The 11,371-nt window shown below is 40.0% G+C and overlaps 1 protein-coding gene across 2 annotated transcripts in view; it reads right to left on the bottom strand.

Annotated features, from left to right (window-relative positions):
* The window catches only part of LOC137268111 (cholecystokinin receptor type A-like), a 114,499-nt gene extending 103,365 nt beyond the window's left edge, over positions 1–11,134 (bottom strand). Inside the window, exon 1 of one of the 2 annotated variants that reach the window (XM_067802633.1) lies at positions 10,056–11,134. The gene's annotated coding sequence lies outside the window, so the exon portion shown is untranslated. The remainder of the gene's footprint in view (positions 1–10,055) is intronic. The other variant, XM_067802632.1, reaches the window with a different exon arrangement.
* Between the last annotated feature and the right edge of the window lie 237 nt (positions 11,135–11,371).

Consider the following 11,371-nt stretch of genomic DNA (forward strand, 5'->3'; position numbering starts at 1 on the left):
GACCCGGGTTCGTTTCCCTACATGAGTGTAATTCATGAAGTCCATTTCTGGTGTCCCCCTGTCGTGATATTGCCGGAATACTGCCAAATGCGGGATAAAACGAACTCACTCACTTAAAGGTGATTTTTGTCTAATGACGCCATAATAAAAGGGAATAATCCCAGCACTGTAAAGAACAAAATATGCATCCATAATGCTTTTTTTTATCTCCAATGTGTGTTGGAAATGTGACTGAAAAGACAGGTCAGGATTTGTGAAACTCTTCTTGGAACCGCATTTCGACTTCATCACAGCCTCAGAGGGAAGCCAGAAGTGGTCTTCGACATTGATAACTCCTCCATACACGAATATGTTGCTGATTAAAAAATAGAAACAAATATACTGGGAACTGCAATTCAACCATACCGGACGCAATACTGTATAATGACTTTGGAGATTTTCTTTCATTGCCAAGATTAAGGGAACACACCAATTATTCTAAAGATCTGGTTTCTTTCACTACAGAGAGAAAACAGAACCATGTTTTCCTTTGAAACACCCTGTTAACCTGCCCTATGTAATACTCTGTATGAAGTGCGCCGCGTGTAAATGAACAACATTCACAGCTTTGTTTGTTACATGATTACCCTTAAATAATAAGCGCCATTCATTTATCAAATCCATTTATTGTGTGCTTAATTCCAATCACCAGTGATGGCTAAATTTGTCATCTCGTTCAATGAATCAGTGCAAATTCGATTTTTATTCTCCGCGCTGCGTGGGGAGTAGTTAACTTGAGCTGCTTGTAAATCGTTAGATTAATTTACTACCTCGCCGTACCGGGTACCCTTTCGCTGCCATTTTATCTTAACAGAGGAATAGATTGAACAAATACACTCGAACAAGGTGGCACCATATGTGCTGCCTTTAAATAGGACATAAAAGAACATAAAACCGGAGCTGCTTGTACACACAATTTAATTAATTTACTATCGTACCTGGTACCCTTTTCTGTAACGTTAACAGATGTAGATTTCGAACAAGGTCACTTCACTTGACGAGACACAGCTTGTAAAAAGAACACACAGAAGCATATTAATTGTGCAACCTAAGCTGATTGTAGACTGTAAAAACGATTAATGTCATCCTAAGTTACCATCCCATCGCACCGGGTTCCCTTTCGCTGCTAGGTTTGACTGTCGCGACAGTACCGTGTGTTTCACGTGTGCGTCACAAGCTTCAGTGTGGGACTGGGCCGACACCCCAGAAACTCACAGACGGCAGGCTGCTATAACTGTCACCGATTTAACTCGAGCTCCGAGGGCAACTTTTCTCGGCTACAACTATTCTCTTTATTTTGTCCCCGTCTTTCGATATCCATAGGGCTATTATCGCGAGCAGCTTCGAAATAGGATTTGGTCAGGACGACAAAGTATTAACTTGGTACAGGCTTGAGCAACAGGAACTCAATTGCTTCTTATAAATGATGTAATATCAGGTTTAAAGAAAGTTGTATGTGATTTCCCCAAAGATCTGTTCTTGGTCCAATGTTGTTTACCGTAAAGACAATAGGTCTGTGTTGGCTGGGTCAATCAGCCATTATGCAGCAAATTACCACAGCGATCCTGATGATATCCTTTTTCAGTAATCGTTATACCAGTCAGTCCTCAACATTCCACTGGATCATAATAAACAAATTAAAAACGAATAACCAAGTGAAGAATTCATTTGTAGATAGAATTAATCTTAATGTAAGCTCTGTCATCATATCTCTCAGTGCTATAGTATGAGTACTGTAGTTTTCAGCCTTTCATTTAAAACCAAATAAAGATGCAGAACAGGCTCCTTTTATGCGAGGAGCAACGCCACCTGTTGACATCGGAGGTTACAAAAGCAATTAGATCAATTGTGCTGTCCCGACTTGACTTCTGTATTGTGTACTCGGAAATACATTTGTATGCCATATGATTTGATAGCAGATCAAGGTCAGTACCCAATACAGCTGCCCAATAATCAGCAAAATGATCAACCCTTCCACGTTATGTTCTCTTTCATTCGCCTCCACTGATTACCGTTCTTGGCGAGGGTCAAAGAGATGAACTTGAAAATCATCTAGCAATGTGTTTAAGATATTCAAGTTTAGCGAGAATGTACTATCTAGATGCTTCAGGTTAGCCAACAGCTAAATGCTAATCATAGCCTTAACTGTATTTAACTACGTTTAACAACACATGTTTTCCTTCCCATATGTTTTCTGGAACAGTCTATCGCTCGCCATCAAGTAATCTTCAACACTAAGCAGCTCTAAGTCAAAACTGGAAACCGACTAATCTGCACATAATGAACTTCATTCTGCTGTCGGAACTTGTTTTTGTGAGTTCATGCCGAACAACACATCCTTCACCGTACACGAGAGGGCGCCGTGTTAGTCTGTTACATATGCACCTGTGTACAAATGTATGTACATGTACGTAGCATAATGAATAATCGTCTGGCATCAACTGTTATTGCTGTAGTTGTCGTTGTTGGTGTTGCTGGGGCCTTAGTAGGCCATGTACAAGTGACGGACATGAGGTAACGTTTTTAGGGGACATGGACTTCATTTTTTTTGGTTATACAACGTTTCGGAGATACTTTTTAGACCAACGTCAGTTGAATGGTACAGAGCGGAAATGCACGCACGCACGCACGCACGCACGCACGCACGCACACCTCCCTACCCATCTACACACAGGCGCTCGCACACACACACACACACACACACATACATTAATGTAATTTAAGGAAATACACATTTTAATGACACAACACAATTTTTCTCCTACGCGTTTCCACTTAATCGTCAAGGATTACTTGTAACATGTATGTGTCTTGCATTGGTGACATGTTGTATAACTCATCAAATCCGAACTGAAGAGGAACCGCTTTTATGTGTAGAGGACTCCTTCGGTGCAGTGGATGCGACGGTTCGGTGTAGATCCTAACACCGTTATCAAGCAAATCGTCATGTTAGGATCTGCACCGCATTCACTGCAATAAAGAAGTTGTCTATCCATAAAAAAAGGATTCCTCTTCATCATACCAGCTTCAAAATGCAACTGTTACATTAAAAGAAGTCATCAGAACTGGATGGGTTGAGTTGCGTCCCTTAGTTGATTCCACTGTACATAAAATTGACAAAACAATCCTCCATGTTGGTTGGATTGAACAAAATGGGATTTACAAAAACAACGCGAAAATAATCCCTCACAAAGCAATATATCTAGGCCAGGTCTCAATCCCTGTACATCCGTCATCTATATATATATATATGTCAATGTACCCTTCTAGTGTCTTTTGTGTGTCCGCTGTAACGGTCACAAGTGATATGTGCCAGCAAGTAATCAGATTAGCAATACGTCTATACAATAACTCCTAATTTATGTTCGTCAGGGCTATCTTTTTGTCACCTGCATATTATTCTTGATCCAGATGACACAAAAATAGGCAACTGTGGTGAATTCTAATTTCATAATTGACTCGGCTACCATAAAAATCAATGACTGACCTTTTCATCGGAGCCACAATCCTAATAAAGGCCCAGAAATGCGTCTTTGTGGTGTTTTGCCAGTATGTTGAAAGAATAGTGCTCTGTGCACGATGCGTTTATATTCATATAACAGTTTGTAGTCTACGCTTCCGTGATCTATTTCACAGCCATTAAATTTGTTCGAAGATTTGACTGAAGCTGAGACGTCTCAATCACTAAAAAGAAAGAATTTATGCATAAATGTCTGAAATGAATGTCTTGAGGTCTGTTTATTATAACATTAGAATAACAAATTTTTTGTGTATGCGAGTTCTTGTTTTGAAAATGTTACAATATCAATAAGGACGAAAACATATAATAACCATCTTGAGTACACATTTCATACACAATATTCATAATATTCATATTGGTATACGTTATATGCCATGGTATGCTATACTGATATAAGTTGTATCATATGTGCTTCGTTCTGGGGCAGGAGAGAAGTCCGACAAGCTGTCATGAGTCAATGCAATCTGTCACACAGCGTCACCCATCCAAGGAATCTCCTCGTCCAACGTAACCGATTACTTATCGGAGGTCTATGCACAGGATCACACACCACCACAATACGTTATACGTTAGGGTCTGCTGCACTGTGTATTCGTGATGGATAACCTAACAGAGGACATACCATCTCGTAACTGAGTCAACAACAATCATGATGATCAACATAATGAGACGTCGCACATACACCAGAATCATGGTGAGCGAGCTGCCTAAGGCACCGGGCTAGTGATTCAGCGAGCTGGAGGTGTACGGATCTAGCCCACCTGTGACCGGGTGCTAAACTTTATGTGCAGTCTCTTTTATTGTTGTCACAACCCATATTGTACATTACACAACCATAGTGTACATTACACAACCATAGTGTACATTACACAACCATAGTGTACATTACACAACCATATTGTACATTACACAACCATATTGTACATTACACAACCATATGCACCAAAGAACCCACAAATCCGTCGGTATATGACCCGATGGTGTCCAGACTACCTGGAAGCACTTGGTTGCGGGTACAGCAACGTACAGAAAAATTAGTGTTACAATGTGTCCCAATCCACCAAACCGTGAATGGGTAACTCGTAAGGATGGTTGAAAGAGATGTATGATCCCCGGTGACATGAGATTGATAATCCGATGTGCCGTTGAGATTCAAATCCAATGACCGAGGGAATGTCCTAGTTTGTACTAGTTGCATGGCTGTGTCGCTGTGTAAATATTCAAAATTTGTCTAAAGCAGCTTTGAACCCAAAGTCCTTTCCCTACTACCCAGAGAGGTGAAATTCAGACCCAAAACTCTTTCACTCACTCTGACATATCCTAAAAAGAGAGTGGATGAGTTTTATTTAGCAATATTCCAGCAATATGACGAGCTTCATGCATTGTACTCCTGTAAGGAGTCGAACCCGGATCTTCGGCGCGAGGGACGAACGCTTTAACCACTAGGCTACCGCCACCGCCCCAATATATCCTAAACAGACTGAACCTGTTCCTGAAACTCCTCTGTCGTCTATTCACAATCATTGTACAGCATGAAGGTTTAAAGGCGCTTAACAATACAGGCAACAGCATCGGCGCCACAAGAAAGTCAATAATCCATATTTTGACGGCGATATTTGTAGTAGTCTCGAAAACTGCTGAAGAAGGTTGTTGCTGTGCTGTGCCATTTTAACTAATATAATAAAGATCACAATCAGCGATAACAAAAAGGTCATGTTGTACATTGCACTGGTTATCGATAACATTTCTCATGGGACAAAGAAGATTGAAGACTTTATTGTTTACATCAAAGACCAACTAATTCAGCCTTTCAAAGCAGCAGCCGTTTCAAACGTTTTTCTGAACATAATCCAAACAAGCTCAACGTGTGTTTATACCGGCGATGGGGAATTAAAAAAAGTTAATTTTGAATTTATCTGCTACGAATGACGAATGAAAATGGATAAGGCACCATTTTGCTGCTGTGAAACATTTTTCTCGAACATATTACCTTTGCCAACTTTTCAATATTATCATTTGATTTCCCGAACGCACATTTCTCTATAAGACTATTAAAGTTTGACAAAGTAGTAGAGTAAATTAGTGCTGTAAAGAGGTTATGAAACAAGAAATCACGTCCACACTCTGAATTAAACGAATTCAGAATGCAACTGTGGTGCAACTGGCAAGAGACACGTCAACCATTTTGTTTTTGATTCCTCTCCTGAGCATTTTCTGAAGTATATTCTTTGTGTCCGTGATCTAAATTGATTTTTTTAAAAGGAGCGCGAAATTACAATAATTCAACCTTTCTTTTCATTTCGGCAAAAACGCTGATGGGATAGGTATACCAAAACAGTGAGACGAACTTAAGAGCTAATGTAAACTCGACCGTCACTTCCATATGTACCAGTTAAATAAACACCTGGTGTCGTCCCCTGAAGTTGGGCTTGAATTTCGGACCTACTTATTTTAATGATTCATTTTAACACTACTAATATACATGTGTAAATGTGAATGCATTCATATTATTAGTAAATATCTACATAAGCGGGGACGGCAGGGTGACCTAGTGATTGAAGCGTCCGCCCGTCACGTCGAAGATCCGTGTGCGATTCCCCACACAATGTAGGAAGGTAATGCTTGATGTACCCGTCGTGATATTGCTGGAATATTGCTAAAAGTGGCGTAAAACACAACACACTCACTGATGTACTCGTTTGTCACAACGAAGGCCTGGGCTGGATTCTCCCCGTGTATACAAAGTGAGAAGCTGATTTCTGGTGTCCGCCGTAGTCATATCGCTGATATATTGTTGAAATATCGCTGAAAGCGGCTTAAAATCCAACTCTCTTACTCTAATTGTACGTGCCTTTCAAAATGTATGCTACGACCTCAGCCAAACTGGTGGGGCAGGTTACATGCATCTGTTCTCAAACAAATAATTTCATAACTAATTGAAAATCACAAAAATATTCTTTTCACATAGTCTGCTTTTAGTGATTATTTCTTATGAAGGTTTACATACCACGAATCATAGATATGTTGGAAAGACTAAAGAAGCGTATAGAAGCCTTTTGTCATGTAACAAATCGATAACGGGGATCCATTAAATTTTTCCACATCGGGGATCGCCAGACGGTTGAGAATAGGGCATAGCGATGCTGTAATATATACATTATAGAACAGTTGCGGTGTCCCCACGGAGCATCTACGCGAGATGATGTAACAGTGTTTTGAGTTTAACATATGAATGCTTGAATATGTACCTACCGTGACAGAGATGCTTAAAAATGTAAGGCCGGTGGGGCAGCCTAGTGGTTAAAGCGTTCGGTCGACACGCCGAATGCCCAAGTTCGATTCCCATCATGGGCAGAATATGTGACGCCCAATCCTGGTGTTATATTGTTGGACTATTGCTAAAAGCGGCGTAAAACCACATTCACTCTCTGTATTCCCTGCCGATGTACCGTGGAGGCTAACAACCGGTTGATGTCGTCTATTACTTAAGGGCACGTCCAGCCCGTGGCGTTTCATGAGGAATATGAATATCACTGATTTTGATCAAATAGCAGTAAATGGGTACCCGGTAGAATAGGGTTAATATAACGTTTCACCCGGACGGACTGCTTAAATTGTATTATCCCTAAGGAGCAGAAAATGATAGTATAATGCGAACAGCTCTATATCCTGATTGGTAATATAGCTTAGGTCAAGGACTTGACGAATTCGAATATTATTTATATATATCGTTGGTCTGTTGTTCAGAAATATTCCTGTTCTATGGTGTGGTATGTAGATAATCCGAGTCTGGACCAGATAATCCAATGATCAACAGCACGAGTACCTACGCAGTTTTGATACGACGACACCAGCCAACGAGCCTGACCACCCGATCACATTAGATATCTTAAGAAAAGCATGGGCTGATGAATTCCAATTCCATCTCGGATCTCCACGGGTAATACTATATATGATGCTTCACCATATACACCAATAAAACAAAGAATTCCAAAATTTTCAACAAGATCCACGGAATTTACCCATAATGTGACCACAATCTTGCTGAACCAAACTAACAACATATCCAGATCACACTGAATAGTTTCAAAATGGTTTGCACGTTAAGTATTGGAAACAGTAGAACCCCCGGAAACTCTTTGAATTTCTTCATGATGAAAAGGATAATGTCGACAGCCAATTTCTTTATAGGTCACATTTTCAACAATAATACATATTTTCCCCGCATTCTGGTCTATGTTTAGCACTGTCACATGCTGAATCTTTGGAAACCCTATAACTGGCGAGATAATCTGATAACCCGTTCGTGATACTATTCTAGAAAAGGTCAACTGCATGCTGTGCAGAAAACGTCTCTTTAGCTCATAAATACTTCATATTGTTTTAGTCCGTTTATTTTGAAATTAATGCAATTTTCAAAGGAACCATACATGTGACGCCTTTGAAAATCAATGTGTCCTTCTGACAAGAACCTAGCTAGAGTTTCTACCTTTATCGCGTAAACGAAGAGAACGCTGTCGGTTTATTTTCGATAAATATATTTCTAATCACTATGTGTGAAGACATAAACCAGTCTCAACCTATTTCCAAAGCCAGTTCTCAAACGTATGCCTCCCCAAGGAAAGAAAGGTGTTTGAGGAAGCATCACTTAGAGCCGTATCCGTTTTGACTGTAAATTCAGTTCCATTTAGTGCACTTCGATAAATATTTGATATTGCTATACTCTTTTAGCATCTACTATTTGTGCTATTACATAATATTGAAAGAACGATCCACCATTTGTCCAATAGTAAGAAACTTTTATGCATATGAATTGCAAGGTATATGCCAAGTGTAAAAATTATGGATTTATTACTTTACTGCACTTCTAACTTTGTTACATAAAAAAAACTTATATCATAATACACAATGTAACCATCAGGTTTCATTGCCACAATGGAATAAAGATCTTATTCAAAGTGTTTGCGGTTTGCAGAAGCCCTTTCCAAACTGGCTTATATGTAGTTCTGTGAAGGGTAAGAAAGATGTTGCTGCCATAAACGTTATGGTTGGAAACTTTCTGGAAAAGTCTTTTCACACCGAAGTAAACACAAGTTATCCGAATACTTTTGTGTGACCTCTTTGCTTGCACATGTATTGTACAACGACATGGACATACAGTATACATTTCTATACGCTATCCCTTATAATGTTTTGTCCGGGTCAATACATTCCATCTACAATCGAACCTTCTGTAATTATCCTTTATAGTGTCTGTGTGAATTACCTGCTTAATACTTCGATCCAAACAACTTCCATTCAGCAGTACAATAATCATTGACATCGATCACAGAGATATTAATAACACTACGGCGATCCTCCAGCTCAAGGGAAGCATCGCTGCCAAATAATAATATGATAACTGTAATGCAAGTTTGATAAGGTGCAATAAGTATTGCTGAAATTCAATCAATAATTCATACCCTTTGTCAGTATGAATATTTGATTCACTTCTTTCCTCAAGTTATCTTGACGAGTAAGTCAGTCTAAGGCTACCAGGGCATGACTGTATCAAGAACATAAAATGCTATAAAAAGATATGAAATAACCCTGCTAATCTTTAACACTGCAATGGGGCGTTTCTGTTCGCTCCTTGCGGAGTTTGTAATCACCTTCACACAACCAAAGAGCATTATTTAATTGAATTTGTTTTCAGTCGATACTTTTAAATTTCCATTTACAGAAGACAGACAGGGCATTAGACTGCCTTGCTCAATCTCATCAGACGTATTGCCTGATTGTGAAGTATAGATAGACCCGAGCTATTGCATCCTCGAATGCTGTGGTAAAACATTTTCGTATCTTAAGGCTTGAAGTTCTTATAAAACATTTTGTCAAACTTTCTTGGCAAGTTCATCACTCCTTTGCTTAGCTTCTTGCAGCTGGGGCAATAATATATTCAGAACATTTGTTGTTTCTCGTAAGTTCTTTAACAAATGCAGAAGAGACGAAAACAGCCCATCAATGATGTAATCTTGCATGTGATCGCCATGGGGTTTTCTCTCTTAAAGGATTGAGGCATTACTACAGAAAGCTACGTGAAACAAGCCTACTTACTTTAGAGGCTGAATTCTTAAGCATCGTAGTTTAAAGAACAATTCTACCGAGCAGGAATTCCGACAAGCAATGTTGTATTATTCATTGGACATCAAACTAGCCCATACCTCTGCACGACAGATAGCTAGAGGCTTGAAAGCGACTCATTATCTAATTTCCAATGAAATACCACCTGCTTGGGTTTCAAGAATGGGATGTTTCTTCATCCATGAAATATTGTTTTCACAAAGCTTGTGAAAGGATCTGAAGAAAACGATGGGTCCTGGTTTGCATTTGATCTAAATTCAGCGGAACCTGAGCTATCTGTGAAATAAAGAGGCAATATGTGATATGCAATAAGGATCATTCTGAAATGAAATAACAGCATTTTGACAGAAACCTCCAAAGGCATTTCTCTTACCTTCAAACTTGCGCTGGCCACAATGTTTAAGAAGGGAGATATAAAAGGTCTTCCTTTCACAACTGTCTGAGCCTGATAGGTGTGAACCATAGATGGACGAAGAAGTGAGATCTATCAGTCTGCTCTCAGCGCTTGCCTTTCATAAAAGGGGCATATAATCTTCAAACTCAAATGCAGTCTGTCTGGTGTCGTTTACATGTATCCACTGAAATTATCACGAATGTCTTCAAATTGCTGAGACAGTTGCTTTCGGGCTTCGTCAATGTGCAAACTCCCACCTTATCCTTCGAGAATTACACATTATGTCTTTCGGGGACATGAGAATGTCACGAAGAAAATATTTTAAGTACTCCAAAGTCCAGCTGGCGCAACTTTCGAAACAGTCTTCTGTATCCTCCGGTATAGTTTTTTTTCCCGCAACGACAACACTCACACCGTAAGTGTCATACACGGCAGCTTCTCTGATGCTTCTCTAGCATCGCAATGTGAGGCAGTGTTCTTTTATTGAATAGAACAACTAGATCAGAAGCTTCCAGCCAGATAACGTTGGGATACCGAGCTGGTTTATTGAATGACAGCCGGTGGTCTATAGGCGGATTTCAGAGCATCACTCGGAGCAACTGCCAGCTTTGCCGATGTCCAACAGAAACAAGTATCGCTCTGCCGATGCGCCAGTGGTCTGCACTAAGGTATGCGCGAGTCGCTCGCTGTCCTTGTGTGTAAATAACAGTCGTTGGAGGTTGTTGTGTCACCTGGGGAGCTTACTCCATGTACAACGCAGTGAACAACACATGGCGGAAATAACGTGTAAAGTATGCGCGCATAGTGTCCACAATCAATTATGTTCTCCAGACAGACAGGTTCACCAGTTACAGTGCGCGGGGAAAGACATCATCGTGTTCACTCGCTCACAGTGGTAAATGGTAGGGTATTTAGAGTCGGTGTGAGTGGAACATTGAACAGCGTCAGTGAAGCAGGAAACTGTCTTATAAAAGCCGATATGGTAACATACACCAACCGTTTGAGTATCATAGCCGTCAGTTACTTAAAGGGCCCAGTTATAAGGGACTGGTGACTACAAGTGGCAGAGTGTTACAGTTAAGCCACAAGTGTTACAAGCTAATGTGTCACTTGATTGTAAGGTTTCGCTCTGTAATAAGCGCCGACTAGATTGATTCCTTACCACTGAATATTAAGTTAAGACGTTGTATCGACAGTCTTCCCGGGAGTCACACTAAGGTTCGTATTTGTATTACATTTGGCCATTGTGGTATTGTGTAATTTTCATAAAAAACCACTTCAGAACGATTTTATAT

The sequence above is a fragment of the Haliotis asinina genome, chromosome 16 (assembly GCF_037392515.1).
Source record: "Haliotis asinina isolate JCU_RB_2024 chromosome 16, JCU_Hal_asi_v2, whole genome shotgun sequence".
NCBI classification, from domain to species: domain Eukaryota; kingdom Metazoa; phylum Mollusca; class Gastropoda; order Lepetellida; family Haliotidae; genus Haliotis; species Haliotis asinina.